At 35.6% G+C, this 21,917-nt stretch overlaps 1 protein-coding gene across 2 annotated transcripts in view; it reads right to left on the bottom strand.

Moving 5' to 3' along the window:
* Positions 1 to 16,204, bottom strand: part of Aps (diphosphoinositol polyphosphate phosphohydrolase 1 Aps) — a 50,122-nt gene extending 33,918 nt beyond the window's left edge. The window contains exons 1-2 of one of the 2 annotated variants that reach the window (XM_089085646.1): positions 16,067 to 16,198; positions 4,431 to 4,510 (exon numbers count right to left, since the gene is read on the bottom strand). The gene's annotated coding sequence lies outside the window, so the exon portion shown is untranslated. Of the gene's footprint in view, positions 1 to 4,430; positions 4,511 to 16,066 lie in introns of both variants that reach the window. The other variant, XM_089085645.1, reaches the window with a different exon arrangement.
* Between the last annotated feature and the right edge of the window lie 5,713 nt (positions 16,205 to 21,917).

Below are 21,917 nucleotides of genomic sequence, written 5' to 3'. Positions count from 1 at the left end.
CATATCTTACAACGCCCGGCCCTGGGCCCTGGGGGGTTGCGACGAAACCTGAGCTTTTGTTATCTGACTTTTGAGCAATTTTTAACTTAATGGCTATCTAAAAAAATTTTTGTATGCATTTGGGGGAAAAAAGGCGTGGAGGAGGGGCTAGGTGCCCTCCCATCTCTTTTGACCCTAAAAAACTGAACTAGAACTTTCCATTTCCAATCAATTGAGCCATCCTTGAATTTTGTTACGATCCTCCTTTCACCCATAACAAAATAGTCACCCAAGGCATAATTTACAACAACTGCCCTGAGACCCTGGGGGGCTGTGTTGACCCCTGATTTTTCGTTATATGGTCTTTGAACTATTTTTGAAAAAAAGCTATCTCAAAGTTCTTATCGGATGGGTTTGAGGAAAAAAGGGCGTGGAGGGGTGAAGGGGACTAGGTGCCCTCCAATCTCTTTTGACTCTTAAAAAGTGAACTAGAATTTTTATTTCCAATCAAATGATCCCTCTTTGAAGTTAATACGAGCATCCCTTCAATAAGACCCATATATGCCCCCAGGGTATAACTTACAATGCCTGCCCCCGGGCCCTGGGGGTTATGTTGACAGCAGAATTTTAGTTATAGGATCTTTGAACTATTTTTAACCAAATAGCAATCTTAAAATTTTTATTGGATGCATTTGGGAAAAAAGGTTTGGGGGGGGGGGAAGAGCTGGTTACCCTCCAATATCTTTTGACGCTTAAAAAGTGGACTAGAACTTTCCATTTCCGATCAAATGAGCCCTCTCGGAAGTTTATACGAGCATTCCTTCCAAAAGAACCATATATGCCCCCAGGGCATAACTTATAACCCTTGCCCTGAAGACTGTGGGGGGAGTGTCCTTCTCAAAGATATAATTTCCAGAACTTTCAACTATGTTGAACAAAATGGCTATATCAAAATTTTGATTGGATGTGTTTGGGGAAATGGTGGGCGTGGAAGGGGTGTCAGTTGCCTTAGACTTTCGACTATTAAAAAGGGAACTAGTCATTTAAATTTCCAATCAAATGAGCCCTTTCTGAAGTTTCTACGACAACGCTGTCTACACAATACCTTATATGCCCCCAGCTCATAACTTATAACCCTTCCCCTGAGGGCTGTGGGGAGTTGTCATCCTCAAAGACCTAACTTCAAGAACTTTCAACTTGCCCTGAGGGTTGTGGGGGAGTGTCCTCCTGAAAAACATATTTTCTATCTGAAATCAACTATGCTGAACAAAATGGCTATCTCAAAATTTTGATTGGATGTGTTTGTGGAAATGGTGAGCGTGGAAGGGGTATTAGTTGCCTTCCAATCACTTTCGACTACTAAAAAGGGCACAAGGAACTCCAATTTCCAAGCAAATGAGCCCTTTTTGATGTTTCTACGACAACTCCTTCGATACGAAGTGCCCTGGTCAAACGAAATAAAACATTGTGCCAACATCGTTCTTTACTTAGGCAGCGCGATTGCGCTGCCTATGAAAGAGCAACACTGCAACTTGAAATAAACAGAGCATATCCAATCCTTCTAGGATTTTCCCATCAGCAGAGGTAATACTGATAGGCCAATAATTAGAAGCTTTGCTCCTGTCTTGTGCATTGGCGAGATAAGGGCAACTTTCCAGTCCATTGGTATGAATTAGGGGTAGATAGCCTTTTAGAGCCTTGAGAGTGGCCGTACTAATTAGGCGTGAGCTTCCTTTAAGAGCCGTGGATGAATGCCATTTGGCCCAACAGACTTATTTGGATTAAGTTTTTTAAGCCGAGATTTAAGCTCAGCCATATCCACTATTATTGGAGACATTTGAGTGTTAATTATGTAGTGTGGTGGAGTTGGGAGGGGCAGCGTCTGGGGGTGTGAATACTGATGTAAACTGGTGATTCAAGGCATCAGTAGCATCAGTTTCTCTGGTCATAAAGGTATACGTTCTCGGTTTACGTCTCTATGTGGTAGTTGCATTTCTATTGACACATTAAATATGGCTTTGATTTATTCACATGTGGACCCAGATGTACATCTAGCTGAATATAAAACTGAAAAGAAGCAGTCAGCCAAGCTAATAAATGATTCAAAACACCAAACTAGGAATTTGGAACTGAGTTTTAACAACTGTTGCAGAACAAAAGATTACGTTCGAATACGTGCCCACGCTTTGATCTCCCGCAAATTATTCATAATTTGTTATCAAACAAGTCTGGTTTGCTATCTGCTTGTCCTTCAGTTCACTCTATTTCTGGAGTATCAGTCAATATTCTGGTTCCACCTCTCAAATGATTTCCATGATCTGTTTTCAGTGTTCCATCAGCCCTTGGGAATGGTCTAAGCAATTCTGGAGAAAACAAACCTGACTTTTAGCAGTGATAGTGTTGGTAAATAGAACTGGTGATTCTAAAGAAGATTCATCAGCTAATCCCCCATACAAGAGCGGTCTACCAGTATTTAAAGAAGGAAAGAAAGCTACAACCAGGAAAAAGTCACGACTAAAAGGATACATATTGGTAGACCTGACTAATGAAATTATGTTTCAAGGGAAAATATTCTGCAAATATTTTTTTAGCTTTAGTTCCTACTAAATAGGTTCGAAGCCTCCAACATCCAAAGTTTGCATCTTGTGGGACCAGTGAGGTCTGAAGGTAAGCATTTTGATGCCAAACCTCTTGCACAGGTCAACCAAACTGGGTCTAAGTGGCTGTCACAATTGTCTAGGAGAAAAACAGTCGGATTTCTCTTATCTGTCATTTTTTTTTACAAAGTGCTCCATTGTTTGTATAAGCAAGCCACTGTTCTTCCATCCACTTGAGTGGGCTGGTCCTAATATGCTGGAAGGATTGCTGTGTATCATATGTTGCACAAAGTGCACCCTAGGGTAAACAAAAAATATTCCATTGCCAATCTTTCTAACTCAGGACTGAACACTTGCCTTTTGAAGTCTGTTTTGGTCAAATGAAAGTGATATCCATCACTTAAAGAGCCACTGCTGGACAATGGAGAAGGGGAATGTTCATCTGCAATAGCTACTGCTCAATTCATCTTTCAAAATAGTCCCTTAAGGTTGACCTATTAATACCAAATTCTTCACAGCTTTTTGCACAGTGATTTATCAAAGATAAAAGCTTTGGCTACCTTCTTCATACATTCCATAATGGGGCCACTTGGCGTATTATGTCTCTAACGTCTTAGCACAGTCGTAAATTTATATTAAAGATTTCTTGTAAAGGAATAAGATAAAAATATTCAAATACAGCCAGTAGGTAGATACGCCTGCATTATAAGCTACCAGTTAAAAAAAAAAAAAAAAAAAAAAAAAAAAACAGATTTATCTGACAAACCAAAGAAGCAAGTGGTGACAAGAACTTGTAAACCTTAAAAGTGATTGGCTAGATATTGAGTATTATCATTCCAAAGTAATACTTTAAGTTTACTAAGGCTTGATACATTTAGAAATAAGAAGAAAAGTTCCAAAAACTCTTATAGCTTTATTTTGTTTTATCTGGAAAGGTTAAAAGCTCTGGAATATTAGGAAGAATAACAGTTTCAATTGTCTTTGAAAGTAAAAATGCACATTTTCGACCCCAATTGGGTTACGAGGGATATTCAGAAAGTAGTCGAAATTTCTTCATCATAGAAATCCGCCGCCTGCGATCTCAGCCACTCAGTGACGCACGCTCGGAGCTTGTCGTCGTCATCAAAACGCTGTGTCGCTAGCCAGTTCTTCATCTTCGGGAAAAAGTGAAAATCATTTGGTGCTAGGTCGAGACTGTAGGGCGGATGTGGGAAAATATCCCATTTAAATGTGTCCCACGAATCCTCTCATCAAACTTTGGCGAGAAGATCGTCTGTCACAATGCTCGGGCGTCCACTCCTCTCTTCATCATGCACGTTGGTTCGGCCATTTTTAAACCGGATACACCATTTTCGTCCTGAACTTTCATTCATTACTTCGTTGCCATACATTTGGCACAGTTGCCGATGAATTTCTGTCGGTTTTTTGCTAACAAAAACCGTATTACGGACCGCACTTCACAACTGGCGGGATTTGCAATTGCAGCGCACATTTTAAATTGGAATATTGGGAAAACGGGCAGCGCGGAGATGTTCTCGTTCTCACGACTGGATGCCAACTGAAGCTACGAGCACGCGCATACCAAAACATACGTGATCGCCGCGTGTCTAGTGGCGTCAGGCGGAAACGTTCCCTAGTTTCTGAATAAGCCCTCGTATTTTGGACACTTGAGTAAAGTGTCCAAAGTTACCCTTTTAACAGGTTTCTGAACAAACCAAAACAGATGGCAGTGTTCTACAAAAACAGAGATAGTCCTAAGAATAATTAACTTGAAGCTACAAAGAGTTAATTTTATTAAAACTCCCAGTGAGCAGCTACAGAACTTATAAAGGATTGAAAAATCACAAGACTTACCTTCAAAATCACTTTTATCCAATTTTTTTCCAGAAACAGTTAAACTATTGGCTTTTTGAATAAGCTTCTTCAATATATCACTAGAAGACAGTATTTCATGATTTTTTATGGAATTTATAAATGGTGATTAGGGCACAAATGGCCTGTCCAGAGTAACCCTTTGTCTGGAATAACCCTAGTCTCCCCTACATAGCAGCCCCCTCCCCCCTATTGCATGAATTTATCCTTAAACTGTGAGGCTTTCAAAAGTTCAACAAAAACCTAAGCAATGTCTAACAAGATAATACCCACTAGAAAACCAGTGCCTTATCTGATCTATCTAGCCTTATCTATCTAATAAGTGGATAGATAAGGTATTATCTTCAGGATAAACACACCCTTCAATACACCTTTCAAAGTTCTTTCCAACCTATTGCTGCAAATTACATTTTGAACCCCTGAAGTGACATCTTACTCCTTGTTCTTTGTTTGCTAGTAGAACTAGGAAAAAACACATTTTAAGTTGATACGTAACAGTGTTCTATTCCAAAAGCATTTATATATTTGCATTAACTCCAACAAACTTCTTGTTTGAGTCTTTTTTCTTAAATTTACCGTTTTTTAATATTGAATAGTTCAAGAAATATAAATCAAGAAGTTTAAGATAGTGCAAAGAAGAAAGGGAAGTGCAAATACATTTTTGAACTGAAATCAAAAAGTTTATCCTACTCAATTATAAGATATACAAGTACATTTACACTGTAAGGCAGATAGAAAAAGATGTGTTGAATTCTCGATTCAATAATCTTTCCAAATGTTGTATAATTATTACTGCAGTGACAACGATGTCCCAGCACTGCCCCCTTAATAGCTCTGGATATAGCCCTGAGCTACATATAAAAGTTAACTATATTTTTTTTAACCCAGCTTTATTTTGAAACTATAAACCAACTATTGAGAGAAATAAGCAGAAAAAAAAATACAAACCCATAAAATCCCTAAATTTTTGTATACAGCCTGGGTTATGTCTAACATTATTACAAGGGGGAGCAGGGCCACAAACAGTCATGATTATAATATTTGAAAAGAGCACTGAATGGGGAAGCAAATGACATGTTGTTTTCTATGTTGTTTCTGCCTTGTAACATAAATTTACTGAAATATATGTATTTATATAGATGAGAGTCAAAAACCAAACAGAGGATCAATTTTGAATCAAATAGTATGCTTAAACACTAGCTCTCCCAAAACCATAAATAACTATGAACTCCCAAAAACCATAAATAGCTATGTGTCACCATAATTTATAGTTTGGAGCATCTTTAAAGGTTTAAAATGAATTTGTAATAGTACCAATTATGTATTTGGAAAGAGCCTTGAAACTGTTTCTGTATATATTTTATTCTGCATATACATTAGAAAAATAAAATCAAAAATCCACTATATTTTGACCAATTATATTTTTCAAGAAGGTTAGTATCTACAGATTTATTTGTTCTGAAGTTGTGCTGACTTGAAATAAATGTTGAGGTTGATAATTTGGTTAAATATGCTAATAGGACAGATATCAGAAAGAATACACAACTCAATTCCCAATTTAATGCTCTTTTCAAATATTAGTTTTAAAAAACGAAGTTTTTCCGAGGGAAGTAAAGAGCGAAGTTGAAACTTAAAACGAACAAAAATTATTACTTCACAGCCTATTAAACAGTTTGTGGTAACGAACTGTAAGTAAGGAGTGACCCGGCTCAATAGTAACCAAAACTCTAAAAAACGGAATTTTGATACCAATAGATACATCAAAAGAATCATATTTTGATTGTGACTTGAAATATATAAGCTTCATCAAGATTAACTATACCTATCAAAAGCTACGCGCCTGAGAAAATTTGGCGGATTTTCGAAAAAAGGAGGAAAGACCCCCTAAAAGTTATAGAACCTTAATGAAAATCACACCATCATATTCAGCATATCAGAGAACCCTACTGTAGAGGTTTCAAGTTCCTATCTACAAAAATGTGGAATTTTCCATTTTTTGCCAGAAGAAAGATCATGGATGCGTGTTTATTTGTTTTTTTTTCTTTTCTTTTCCCCAGGGGTGATCGTATCGACCCAGTGGTCCTAGAATATCGTGGGATGGCCTATTGGAACGGAAATTAAAAGTTCTAGTGCCTTTTTAAGTGACCAAAAAAATGGAGGGCAACTAGGCCCCCCCCACGCTTTTTTTTCCCAAAGTCATCTGATCAAAATTTTGGGATAGCCATTTTGTTCAGCATGGTCGAAAATATTATAACTATGTCTTTTGGATGACTTAATCCCTCGAAGCCCCCAGGAGGAGGGCTGAAAGTTATGAACTTTACCCAATGTTAATGTTTAGTATTGGTTATTGGGACCCGGCTCAATGGTAACCAAAACTCTAGAAAACGGTATTTTGATACAAATAGATACATCAAAAGGATCGGATTTTAATGCTGATTTCAAATATATAAGTTTCATCACGTGTAATTTTAGCTATCAAAAGTTACGCACCTGAGGAAATTTGCCTGATTTTCATAAAAAGGAGGAAAGACCCCCTAAACCCAATAGAAAGTGAATTAAAATCACATCATCATATTAAGGATATCATAGAACCTTATTTTAGAGGTTTAAGATCCTATCTACAAAAATGTGGAATTTTGCATTTTTTGCCAGAAGAAAGGTCATGGGTGCATGTTTATTTATTTATTTTTTTCCCCAGGGGTGATCGTATCGACCCAGTGGTTCTAGAATACCGTGGGAGGGCTCATTGGAATGGAAATTAAAAGTTCTAGTGCCCTTTTTAAGTGACCAAAAAAAATGGAGGGCAACTAGGCCCCCTCCCACGCTCATTGTTTTCCCAAAGTCATGTGATCAAAATTTTGAGATAGCCATTTTGTTCAGCATGTTCGAAAATATTATAAGTATGTCTTTTAGGATGACTTAATCCCCCGAAGTTCCCGGGAGGAGGGCTGAAAGTTATGAACTTTACCCAATGTTAACATATAGTATTGGTTATTGGGAAGTATACAGTACAGACGTTTTCAGGGGAGATTTTTCCTGGTAGCGGGGGGGGGGGGTCGGGCAGGGACGTACGCAGGGGGGGGCCTCCCGGCCCCCCCCCCAAAAAAAATCTCACGATTTTGTTTTCATTTTCCCATTATTTTCTGATTTTTCTCACAGAATAATGGGTTTGAAGGATTTGCCCCCCCCACAGAATAATGGGTTTGAAGGATTTGGCCCCCCCCCCGAAACAAATTGCCCCCCCACGTAACAAATTCCTGCGTACGTGCCTGGGTTCAGGAGGATCTTTCCGTGAAGGAAGTTTTCATGGGGGAAGGGACATTGCTATGAAGGGGACGCCGGACTTCCCAGCATTATTTAAAAAAAGATCAGAAATTAAATATAAAAAAACAAGTTTTTCAACTGCAACAGCAGCAACATCAAAACTTTAAACGAAACGAAAATATTACATATATGATTGGGTTCACCCCCTAGTCAATACCTCACTCTTTAAGCCAAAGATTTTTTAGTACTTTCAAAGAGCTATTTATTCTAAATAAAGGCCTTTGTGATTAAGCGGTCATTTTTAAAGAATTGTAACAAAATTTGAACTTTAACTTAAAGAGCGAGGTATTGACTAGGGGGCGAACCCCCTAATATATGTATTAAAAATATATGAATATAGAAGTTCGTTACATAAGTTAATTCGTAAGTTACGTATATTTATTACTAATAAAAACGTTCGTAAATAAAATGAAACAAGTTTCGAGAAAGTCATTTAACCAAATAAAAGTAAATTAATATGAAAATTTTGTTTTAATTATTCATGTACTGTGAGCCAAGATCAAAACCTGCATTTATTCAAAAACCTTCAAAAATTAAATCAGAAAAACAAGTTTTTTTTAACTGAAAGTAAGGAGCGACATTAAAACTTAAAATGAACAGAAATTATTCCGTATAAGAAAGGGGCTGTCCCCTCCTCAACGCCTTGCTCTTTACGCTAAAGTTTGACTTTTTCACAACTCTATTTTTTTTAACAATAAAAAACTTTCATATACGGAATAATTTCTGTTCGTTTTAAGTTTTAATGTCGCTCCTTACTTTCAGTTAAAAAACCTGTTTTTTTTTATTTAATCTAACATAGATCAATAAAACCAATGCAAATAAATCAACTGGTGGTATTTCCCTATGTTTAAAGGATTACAGAAAACTAGCACTCTACTGAAAACACAAAGCAATATAGAAGTTTTTGTACAGTAAAAGTAAACCTTTATGGACACTTTTAACAGTGTAAAAGTAAAGCATTTTTAGATTGTTGTTTTATTTATTTTATTTTTCATTTAATTTGGCATCACTTCTGCATAATGAGCTCAGTTCAATTATTTGCTGTCGTTTTGGATCTGAAAATGACATTTAATGATTATTTTGTAGACAAGTTCAAATGAAGGAATCTTATTAGCATTAAGACTGCAAACTCGCTTTAGAATTTGTATCACAGCTTAAAATCCTCCATTTTATAGAGAGAAATAACTGGATTTCCAGAGTTCATGTTACAGTTGATATGTTCTTCATTTTGAGTTATACTAGATAAGACCAAGATGTTACCTGATAAACCAATCCGTTATTTTGTATGCCGTTTAATGACTTTAAACTTATTATTTTTATAACTAAATTTTTAAGATAATTTTAATTGTGTACTGAAAGTTACTGATATTACAGCTCCTATAGGACTGTGAAAAGTGTTATAAATTAGTTTGTTGTTGTGAGGCTATGTATTTACTTTTCACTCTTAAATCAATATTCTTATTTTTATACTTGGCTTTTGTGTTTTCAGTAAAGTGCTAGTTTTCTGTAATCCTACAAACATTAGGGAAAGACCACCAGTTGATTTAATTGCATTAGTTTTATTGATATATGTCTAGACAGGCTGTGAAGTAATAATTTTTGTTTGTTTTATGTTGCAACTTTGCTCTTTACTTCCCTTGGAAAAACTTTTGCTTTTTTAAATTAAGCTTTTTAAATTAATCCATGCTCACTTTTGATTAAAATTTAATTTAGAAACAACACTGCAATGACCTTAATTTAAAAAATTAAATGAAGAAATAGATCTTTAATTCTTTATTTATAAAAAAAATAAATTTTGTCACACTTGACAGGGTTGTATATCAACATGCTTGCAGAGTTCAATAACACTAAAAAATAAGGTAAATTTCTAGGTGGCCCTATAATTTAGCTAGGATGAAAGTGAAAACATCATTTGATGCCTTTTTTATAATTCAATAATTGCTTCTTTTGCAAATTGCATCTTGAGACCTTAAAGGGGCCCAGAGGTATTTCATTTTTGTAACCACACAACGAAGTTATAACCTAACCTGTAAAATGCTTGATTTTCAATTCAAACCATTTTCCTACAGTTTCAAGTTTTTCAACTGCCATCAACAAAAATAGCACTGAATTTTGCAATTGGAAACCATGTTGTCGACAATTCAGGGTATATTCCAATTCAGGGTATATATTTGCACATTCAAAAGTTCATGGTAAATTTGCAGTGGGCCATATAATTTAGCTAGGATAAAAGTGAAAACTTTATTTGATACTTTTTTTAAGCTCTTTCATAATTCATATTAAATACCTTCAGGGCCCCTTCAAGGGCTCAAGATGCAATTTGCAAAATAAGTGATTATTGAGTTATGAAAGAGCATAAAAAAGCATCAAATGACGTTTCACTTTTATCCTAGCTAAATTATAGGGTCACCTAGAAATTCACCAAAAATAAACAAAATGAATAAATTGAATCATTACCTTTTCTGAAATTAATTATCTAAGTTACCATACACTAAGAATATAATTATAATAATTGACTAATTTTCTTTTTTTTAAATAGGTTTTATTTGGCATTGTAGCATAACTATTTGTGAGAAATAAGCAGAAAATATAATATAGTCCACAAAATAAGCAAACTGTCACATATAGCCCAAAGCAATATCTAGCCTGATTAGGATGATGAGTTGCAGTGGTGATATTAGCAAGCAACAAAATTATATTTGGAAAGAGCATTGAACTAGTTTATTCATTTTGTTTATTTAAAGAAATATTTAGCAGATGGTTTCTTCTGAAGGAAACATGCTAATAAAATAGAACTAGTACTATTATATTCCTTATTTTATGATCTTTCCCAATATCATGGTTGCTTTTCTGACAAACTAACCCCACCCACCCCTGACAGTTTTAGATACAGCCCTAAAAATATATTTCATTGTTGTGTTGAATCTTGTGATGACACCATTCCTTCTTTTTGAAAACAGATTCCTGCATTCTCAACTTGGTGAAAATTAATTTGGCAAAGTTACAGAATACCAACTCTCCAGAACAAAGAGATGAAATTTTAGGTTGCTAACTTTAAGCTGTTTTTTTATTACCAAAGTCATGTTTGTGACAGTTATAATCCTACCCCTTGCTGCTCCCATATATAGCCCAGGGTCATATACAAAACTAAAATTAAAATGGTACAACTAGATTCTTCATCTTATGCTGCTTTTCAAAAAATGTTAACAGTCATTATCCTGGCAATGCACCTCCCTTGATGGACACATATATGGTCCTAATAATACATTTCCTTGTTGTTTTTTCTGTTGAATGATCTGTTGTAAAACTGATTATGCTTTAAACACAAGAGATCAAGTTCAGCCTGAGTGATTATAATGAAAATGGGATAGAAAATACTATTTTAAAGAAATTAAAAATTCAAATGGCCCAAACAGACACAACTTTAACCATCAAAATGGCAATCTAAAGATGCCTCTCTTTTTGTTCTAGTATGTTTCCTTCTGGGGAGCAACTTTTCCATTTTTTTTGCTTGAGTGAAGACAACAGAATTTTGAATAGAAATATTATTTATAATTTAAGAACAATATAAGAAAACTTGATAATTTGATTAATAGGGTAAACTTCTAGAATAGGGGCTTCTTGTATTCTTGGAAAGTAGTTTAGTTAGGTGAATGAAATTTTCAGGAATGAATCTAGGGCCAAAAGTATACTCTGGAAAGGTATTGATAAGCTCCTATGTCAACCTTTCCTTATTCTGATGGCTTAAAAGACTGTATATATGACAGGTACCTGTCTGAATTAACAAAAAATGTTTTACCTTAGTTTTAAGTTTTCAATCTCTTCTACACTGATTTTGTTTTTTGAAAATGTAATTCTTAGTATTTCAGTAGAATTTATGCCATACCAAGAGTTTTATCTAAACTTAGGAAATAAATTTACAGACCTATAAAACCTCATAATCAAAATTAGCCCTTTTCTTGTGCCTCATTTGAATTGAAGATCTAGTTTACAAGGTTTCATTTTAATAAAGGTATGCAGTATAGTATGCTGAATATGCAGTTAAGTCAGTTTTCACACCACCAGATAATGCTTCCTTGCCAGAAATGCTGGATTATAATGTTGAAATACCTATGCCAGTTATCACCATCAAACCTGTGGACATAGAACAGTATCTCAAATGATTGAACCTAAATAAATCTGTTGGTCCTGATGGGGTTCATCCCCAGACCTTAAAAGAGGCCTATTTGGAGCTTGCCCCTCACTTAACAAAACTGTTCCAAAAGTCGCCTGATACCAAAGTAGTTCCTCAAGATTGATGAAATGCAAATATTGTGCCTGTCCACAGGGGTAGAATTAGGAATAATGTCACCAATTACCAACCCATTAGCATTACCTCAACAGTTGGTAAAATTTTGGAAGAAAATGTGAGTACCACAATTACAAAAACAATTTATTTGATGACAAACTGCTCACAGAAAACCAACATAACTTCAGATCTGGGTGCTCAATTGAGACAAATTTTATAGATGCTTATGACTCTATCACTAAGTTGTTAGATCTCAATACTCTAGTTGTCATGATCCTTTTAGATTTTGCCAAAGCATTCAATAAAGTCTGGCATTGCAAGCCGAAGATAAAACTAATAGCTATTGGTAGAATGGGTGATGTAGTTCCTTTCAGGAAGAAAGCAGAGTTAAGGTGTTTGGAGACAATAGGCAAGAATGCTTCTCAGAAGTTGATAGTGGTGTGCCTCAGGGAACAATATTGGGTCCAACATTTTTATTAATGATGCTCCAGAAGCTGTAAGAAATAAGATGAGCTTTTATGCTGATGATTCAAAGGTTACTGGCGCTCTGCAGAGTCATCAGTTATAAGAGCTTCCATACAACTTAATTTATTTTGCATGCTAACCAATGGTCTATGTACTGCAGATACCAATTTCCTGATTCAATACCTTTGGCTGAGAGTGCAATCCATGGTTGGGGGCAAATCATCCAATGCTTCTCATGTTTTTCCCCCAGATTTCTCCAGGTACCTATTTAAAGCTGGGTGGGCTCTGGCTGAGCTTATAGAGTCAAACCATTGACCCCCATTTCAAACCAATTAACCAGCAACACTAGGACTTGAATCCCTGTTCTCAGGTTTCAAGTCCATTGCACTAACTACTCAGCTAGGACAGCTCATACAAGAAGACCTGAATTTGATTTCACTATGAGTCTGTGAATGGCAACTTGAATTTAACATTCAGAAGTGCAAGCCAATGCACTTTGGGAGAAAGAACATAAGGTGGTAGTACCACATTATATGAGGGGATGGTTCAATACAATTGATTGACTCTTTGGCAGAGGGAAGAAATTTGTGAATTGTTGTTGATGAGGAACTAAAATATACAAACATGCACAAACAGCAGTTGCCAAAGCATCCCAGACCCTTGGCATAATCAAGAATACTGTACACTGCAGATCATCAAAAGTTATGACCAAACTGTACAAGGGTCTTGCGCAACCATTGTTAGAATATGGGATGTATGTTGCAACACCCCTGAACAAGGGTGATCAGCAAAAAATAGGATATGTCCAAAAACAGGCAACAAAAGTTGTTGATGGATGCAAGAATCTTGCTTATCCATCTCTACTGAATAAGCTAAAGCTCCTAACACTTGCATAAAAACATCAAAGAAGGGATGTCCTAATGACTTATAGGCTTTTGAATGCTGACTCCTCCTGTAAAAATCCATTTCCAGGCCAAGGGGACATAGTAAGAAGTCCAAAATCACTTTTTCCAATAGTGATTACCAATTGGAACAATCTTCATTGACAAGAGTTGGTCCACTAAAACATCAAAGACAGAGTGGGATGCAATTGAGTCAATGACTCCCCATCATCACTGACCAGCAAGTCTACAGGATTTGTTCCTTATTTTGCTGGGTAATACAATTTAAGATAATGTTATATTAGATTTGTATACAGCCAAGGGCTATATATACACCCTCTAGGGGAGTGGGGATTGCTTGTGAATTGCTACAAAAAGAAATTTAACCACACAAAAAAGCATAAAATTAGTAATATAAAAATGTTTCTCTAGTAAATATGTAGAGAAGCATGTTTCTAGAGAAAGACTAGCAGAAGAAAAGAAGGCTTTATAGATTGCTAATTTCATGATTTTTTTACAATTAAAGTTGTGTCTATAATATTCCATCAAACATCCCTTCATCTTATGGTCCCACATATAGCCCTAGACTGTATACAAAATTGGCATAAAATAGCAATAATGGCACTAGATTCTTTATTTTATGCTCCTTTAAACATAATAGGCCTAGACATTATCCTGACAATTCCAACCCCCCCTCAGTTTGGACACATAGTAGCCCTAATAATATGTTTGTTTGTTACTTTTTCAATTGACTGACCTGTTGTAAAACAAGTTACAATGTGTAAACTCAAGATATCCAGTCTGTCCTAAGTGATTGTACTGAATGTTGTGCAAAAAAAAAACTATTTTTAATGAGTTAATAAATGAATAATTATAGAAGTAAAAACAATAATCTGATTAAATAAATATGCTGTACAGCCTATTATAAATTAAGAATTTCATTAGGCATTTTTATGCCTAATTTTTTCAGTCTGGTTGCCAATCTGTCCTAATGCTATACAAGGTCTATTCAAAAAGTATCACAAATTTTTAATTTCTGCAGGTTACATATATTCAATTTACAATTTTTTTTGTGGCGTCATGTTGGTACTCATGTATCTCATTTATGCCAACAGTTTTGGCCATTGTGAATGTTCAGACAATTATGACAGCTACTTTTCTTGCAGGTGTTTTGGCTCGTTTTCTATTGTCGACCATTCTAAAAAATGGATAAAAGAATCTGTATCAAATTTTGCGTGAAAAACAAAATCAAGGGTGTGGACACATACCGAATGTTGACTGTGGCATATGGTGAAGCTACCTTGGACAAAAGAAATGTTTATCGGTGGTTCAAAATGTTCTCAGAGGGCTGAGAAGATATGAATGATGAAGAATGTGCCAGATGCCCAAGCACATCAACAACAGACAAAAAAAATTGATAAAGTGAAGAAAATATTATTGGCAAATTGTTGAATCACCATTGATTGGTTTGTGGCATTTCATTTTTACCAAAGATTTGGGCATGAGATGGGTTGTCATGAAATGCGTACCAAAATTGCTCAATTTTGACCAAAAACAGCATTGCATCAACATTGCTAAGGGCCTTGTTGGACTCTGTCCGCACCGATCCAAATTTGCTCCACAGGGTCATAACTGGTGATGAAACATGGGTTTGCGGTTATGACGTGGAAACTAAAGCTCAATCATCCCAATGGAAGCTGCTGCACGAGCCGAGACCGAAAAAAGCGCGCCAAGTTCGCTCAAATGTGAAGGTTTTGCTTACAGTTTTCTTCGATTGCAGGGGCGTGGTGCACCATGAGTTCTTGCCTCAAGGTAGAACGGTCAATAAGGAATATTATCTGCAAGTTATGCGTAAGTTGCATAAAGCAATCTGCCAAAAACACCCAGATTTGTGGAAGAACAAAAATTGTCTTTTACAACATGATAATGCCCTGCTCACACATCATTGCTTGTGTGCAAATTTTTGGCCCAAAATAACACACTAATGATGATGCAGCCACTGTATTCCCAAGATCTAGTCCCCTGTGACTTTTTTTGTTCCCCAAACTGAAGAGGCACATGAAAGGATGATGCTTTGCTACTATTGAGGAGATAAAGATGGCATTAAAGATGGAACTGAACAAGATCACAAAACTGATGTCTTCTGAGGACAACATTAGGGTTCTAGATACATATTTAAAAGATTTATTGACAACTTAACTACTTTAAAAGACAAAAACAAAACTAAACTAGAAATTTACTGATTAATAAAAACAAGCTGCAAATTATAAAGTAGCCTAAGAACTTCATTGTTTTAGTGTATTCTTTCAGTTTTATTTTTATAAGGGCCTTTTCTAGGATTATATCACATGTTCATCTTATAGAACACAAATTAATTGAAAAACCAAAATTTACCACATTGAGTAGTAGCCTAGGCCTAAGTCCATCTTTAAGCTGGCACATTAGGCTATAAGCATGAAAACCAATATTTACTTATCTGGTCTTATTGAGAGGGGGCTATGTTACAACTGCAACAGCAGTAATTATCATTTTTGGAAAGAGCAATGAGTGGAGAACTTTTTGTCTATGCTAGCCTAGGCTACTTAATTTAGGTTATTTAAGCAAGATTAGGCTAGGCCTAATGGTTTTAATAATGGCTGAATGTTGGAATTATTGCTTACCTTAACTTGCAAGTTTGAAAAATCCAGATTTATCAAGTGTGCACAGTAAAACAAAAAGTTATCTCAAGCCATAGGGTGAGAAAGGCCATTTTCTTTACTTGAGCTCATTTTTTGGAGAAAGAATGAACACGATTTTCTATCGAGGTACAATCGGTATTAGATATTCAAATAGATGGCCTGTATAGTAAGGACCATAAACAAAAAAACATAAGCTTTCATTTTAATAAAGGTTTGCTGGCATTTCATAAAGCTAAAAGCCTTCAAATGCAGGGGCGAATCTACAGTATTTTCATTGGGGGAGGGGGGGCCAAGAGGGGTCCATATCCGGATGTTCAAGGAGCATGGGCTATATAATAACTTATTCTCCACATTATTGGAGGGGCAACTTCCCCCCTTGCCCCTCCCAAACGACGCCCCTGTTCAAATGGTTTCATTTTAGCAGTTTGTCTGTGTTGATGAGATAATTGAAAGCGCAAAATTTTGGTTTTGGACGAAAAAGCACTTCTATTGAGCTTCCACTGGATGATTTATTTTCTGCTTCTCTTTTGAATCGTAAAAAGGAAGGTGAAAACGGATAAAAAACGGTACTTAAGCCATATCATATATCATATTTCATGAGTATCAATAAAAATCTACTTCTGTACGCATCTGCTGGAATTTTTATATTTTATTTTGTTGCTGGCAATAATGACGATAGCAAAGAAAAAATCGGAATGCTAGAAACAGACAGAAGAAATAATACGGTAGGATTGAATGACATATAAATTAGGAGTAGTTATGCATAAACTTTGTCGAGGTTCAATATTTATATAGCAAAATTTCTTCTGAGCATTATGTTCAAAGATCTGTTGGGTTGTTTTTTCAATTGTATTTTCTGTTCACATTCACCTGTTCACATTTTCTGTTCACATTCTGTTCACACATTCACCATAGTTTTGAAATGATTAAAATATTGTGTGTCAGCAAGCCACTTGCTCTTACCAGCTCGCAAAAAAACAGGACGGACTGTACGCAATATATGACTTTATTCCACCTTGTCTTAGGTCTTAATATTGCACACGACTTTTTTTTAGAAAAAACTTTTTTTTTGTAAAATTACAAAAATTAATTTCTGTTCGTTTTTAGTATACGTATTTTTATTATAAGATATTTGTGAATATTTTTGTGGAAATGTTTTAGTTTTCCTGCATGAGAAGGAAAAGGTAATTTAACTTTTTGGTCGAATTCAAAATGGTCGATCGTCTGTAGTTTTGTGCAATTATTTATCTAATGATACTTATACTATAGGATTTTGGATCGAGATTTGGTATTTTGATACCTTAGATGCTTAAACTTTCTTTTGATTTACCCCTACTAAAGTCAAGATTCAAGGTTAATATGACCTCTCAAAATTCCCTGAAAATTTTAAACCAATTCCCTAAGTTGCTCTTGAGATGTCACTGATATTCTAATTCGATAACTTGGGTACATATACTGTTTTTTGGTAAGCTGCTCTGAAAAAATGAGTTGACATGGTGTCAACTCAGTTTTCTTGAGTTGAGGTGTCAACTCAGGTGTCTTTCAATTTACCTGGCTACTTCACTGTATATGTATTCAAAGTTCCACCGCAAACGGTAGCTCATCTTACTCCAAATCAAGATTCGAGGTCGAACCTACGCCCTTCTCCCCTCCGAAAGTTTCAACTTGATATCCCACGGTGTTCCTAACAAATAACCAATACGGCACTTTGATAAGCTCGCCACACATGCATTCTTTTGATTTACGTTGCTAATTAGCCATGGATAGGCTTAAAGCTCATAGGTGCTTATGGTATAAAAAGCTTCGACGGATCGTGGACAAAACTTTTTAAACCCTCCTCTCGTTAAAGTTCAAATTCGAAGTCCTCCTAATACTCCGTGGCAGTTTCAATTTGACCCCTAAGCTGTTTTTGAGGTATTGCAGAAACGCTATTTTGATGATCTGGGAATTGGCAACACAAAGTGTCTTTTGATTTATCTTACTAGTTAGACGTGAATACCTTCCTGATTATAAATTTTGATGTCTGTCCGTTTCGGGCTTCAATTATATGCATTCATAATAGTTTCTGTAAGTTTTAATCAAAGAGCATGGGTACTTTATTAGAGTGAAAACTGGCACTAGTATTAGTAGAAAAAACTAATCAACACCATCTAGCGTTTGGTGACACTTGAAATTTTTTCAAGCTTTGTTATCGTTTTTCTGTCAGAAACTGAGATCAGACACATATTACTACATTAATTTTTACCAGCTATACAAATTAAATTATTTATTCTTATTATTACAGTGACAAAAATGCCAAGTGTCGCCAGTGGTCTTTTTTGTCGAGAATATCGATAGCTCCCCATCCTGTTTGGTATACGAGCTTTGCTCCCCACCAATGGAAAAATGTGTAAAATTGTGTATTTTATTGCTATTGCAATAAAGAACCTTGAACCTGTAAGTTATCCATACTCTTAGGTTCTAAGTTTGAATCATTGCATGAATTATTGCCTGCTCATCTCATGTTTTATTAGGGCTGTTGACTTTTTTGTGAAAAACTTTTTTGTTGAATTCCCATAAGGATTTAAAATACAAAATGTTTAAGCGGATCGGAAAATTCTTAAGGCTTTTTTCATAAGAGATGTTTCTCTTGAAAGGAAATCTATATCTTTGGGCACTTTTTCGTCATAGTAAATTATTTACGTTTTCTTCATGAGCCACGAAAGGACTTCTATTTTTTAATACTCGGTATAGAATTTTACTTTAACGATAAGCATGCCCATGTAATGAAAAACCTATCTGTGAGCAATGGAAAATTTGCTTAATTTTGAGCGTTTGCCTCCTTGCATATTTATGTCATTGATAGTTAACGATGACAGTTTTTGCCCGAAACCATGTTTGCCTTTAAGTTCCACTTGCTTTCTTTAGATGAACTTCTTTGTAAAGCAATTTTCTTGAGTAGTTAAAGCCTTAGGACTGGGAATAAGGAACAAGTTCAGCTATGCATCGTTAGTAAATTCAGTTTACCGCAGCGTGAACTTTAGTTATTTTTACAACAGTGGAGAATTTTATATCTTTCATTTAAGCAAAACTCATTTAGAGCGTATTCCAAGATAATGTAAAATTTGAACATACACATGATATACTATGTCAGATTGTAGATTATAGACGGAAGGGACGAAAAAGATTTCGAGCCTACTAACTGACCATGAGCCCCCATAAGCTGAATTTCAGGGGGGGGCAGACCTCGTCTAATTGGCACTTTTAATGCTATATAATAGAAATCTCAGAACAAAAATATAAAAATAAGGCAGCATTATTCAGCCAGGGGGGGGGCGGGGCACCCCCCTTATGGGCACCAATGAAACTGACTTCAGGAAGTGATACCCTATTTTTTTTTATTTGTCGTTTTAAATAAGGTACTCCTGCCCCTGTCTAAATGTAAACTTTAAAGTCGATCACAAATAGCTATCTGTGGTCTTCCAAATCTGTGTTCGGATAGTTTTGGCCAATTACTTTTTTTTTATATATTAGATTCCCCTTGGCCCGTGATTTACGGCGGTAAGTTTATAACTGATCAATATGAAATTTTTCTCCCAATTTTGGGACCTCCTTAGTACATTCCCTCTCCAAACAAAACCAATGCTCCCCTTAACCCAGACAGTGATCCTAGGAAGTTTCAGGCAAATAGGAAAAATGGTCTTGACCCTGTTTTGAGGGGGAGTAGTACTCCCAAACTAAAATTTTCGTAAACTTTGGGGTGTATTTGGCCAGTCAAATACAGAGTTAAATTTCAAGTTGTCCGTAGAACTTTAAATACAACTCTACCTTAGAGTATGTTTTTATGTGTTTCCTCTTGACAAAGGCCTTTCAGATATAAGTTTCTAGCCAATTTAAAAAAAAAATTTTCTGCCTCCAGTTTTTGGAAGCCAATGCCCCTGACCTAATTTTTTCGTACATTTAGGTTACTAGGGTGCCATACAACCCCTAGATTATGAAAAATATTTTTTTTTTTATATATTCATTAAAAGAAGGAAAAACACAAAAATGCTTCTATGCCTACTAGCTTCGATTAGATACCATTTGGTAAAATTCCAGAAATGCTACTTTTTGCTTGGAAATTCGTTAGGTTAAGAAAATAAAGCTTTCATTAACGAATCCAGGGCCAAAAACATACTCTGGGAAAGTATTGTCAAGCTTCTATGTTAACCCTGTTCGGATTTCTATGCATTAGAAATCTGCCTACTTTAAAAGTCTACACCTATTGGAGTTCAGAAAAAACAACATTATACTTTAATTTTCAGCTTCTTTTTCTCTAGTTTTCGGAATGAAAACCGGATTCCGTTTATTTGAGTATATTTTTAAGCCATATCAATGATTTTTTTTCTAAATTTAGGAACTGTATTTGCATATCTTTGAAACCTCACAAATTGGGATTGAGCACAGTTGCGAAGCTGAAAATGCTTTGCTTTACTTCATTTAAGCAAAACATCTATTTTGCAATGTTTCACTTTTATATAAAAAACGGATTTTTAAAGCTCATCAAAGGTCAGTGCCCTCGAGAAGGAGGAGTGGAGGTAGGTACTTCAAAATATCTTCCGAAGAGCAGGACATACTTTAGTCTGTAGATCCATCCCTGAGAGTTTCATTTTCCTAATCTAACTACTTTCTAAGATTAGTAGCTTGTCAAAAATTTTACCCCTTTTTTTGTGTCTGCACAAGCAGCATAGAATAAATCCTAGCCTCCCTATACTTCGTGAATAGGCACCGTGTGGGGGTTCCCTTGAACCAGGAAGCTGCGGATATAAGCTTCAAACCGTTCAACGAAAATAAGTTTTCGGCCCTTTCTGGGCGTAAATAATGTTTATTTTCTTGTATATTTGAATTTTCCTGACCGGTGTATTTTCAGCTGATCAGAAAAAAAGTATTTTGCCCTTTTGAGGCTATATTTTTGGGGGACCATGGCCTGAAACTCCTTATATTAGGCTCCTCTTGGCCTAAGGACTTACTTTTTCAACTTTAAAGGGCTGAGCACACGTAGCTGATTTCGGGAACTGATTTCCAAATCAGCGCCGATTTTAAAATAAATCGGCGTCGATTTGAGCTTAAAAAGTTTTTTAGTTTTCGGCACCGATTTTCATCATGATCATCACAAAAAATAGGGATAAAGATAAATAGTCAGTAAAATATATATGTTGGGAAAGACCCCACTGATAAGTTGTCAACTAAGCTGAGATCAATCATGCAACTATTAATAAACTCCAGTTGACTATTTGTGTCCATGATTTTTTGTTTTGAAAATCTCGCGCAATAAATTTTTCTTTCAACAAATTTTTCTTGCCGCTATCGTTTGTCCACTGATGTTAAAATTGGTTCCCGAAATCAGTTACGTGAGACCAGCCCTTAACATTCGTCACAGAAAGTAAGGTTTCTGGCCCATTTCCGCGCCTCTAAAACCTATCCTCTTAAGACAAATCCGGAAGAAAATTCCGCTATTTCGTCTACCCTGTCTGTTGAGAAGATACAACTCAGCACTCAAAATCTGCAAATATAATTATCTGATTTGATTTATTTTGACTTGAATAAAAATTAAAATGGCTGTTTCAAATTTTTCATTAAAATAACTATATCTTTAGAGACCTTAGACACGAGATTACACTATATAATCTACTTACTTATTTAATTTGCTAATTCTAGTATCTCAAAGCTCTAAAAACAATTTTGTGACATTATACAACAGGTATCAGGCCATCCTACCAATTGAGTGTTTCTCCCTATACAGTAAGTTTTTGATCCACATAAAAGAGTATACGCTAAGTCTCTTTTCGCTTTTTTACCCTATCGCAGTAGCGTC

The sequence above is a fragment of the Artemia sp. Qi Xiang Cuo genome, chromosome 3 (assembly GCF_049724085.1).
Source record: "Artemia sp. Qi Xiang Cuo chromosome 3, ASM4972408v1, whole genome shotgun sequence".
Classification (NCBI taxonomy): Eukaryota; Metazoa; Arthropoda; class Branchiopoda; order Anostraca; family Artemiidae; genus Artemia; species Artemia sp. Qi Xiang Cuo.
Note: the sequence above shows the minus strand (reverse complement) of the source record. Positions and strands in the feature narration are given on the sequence as shown.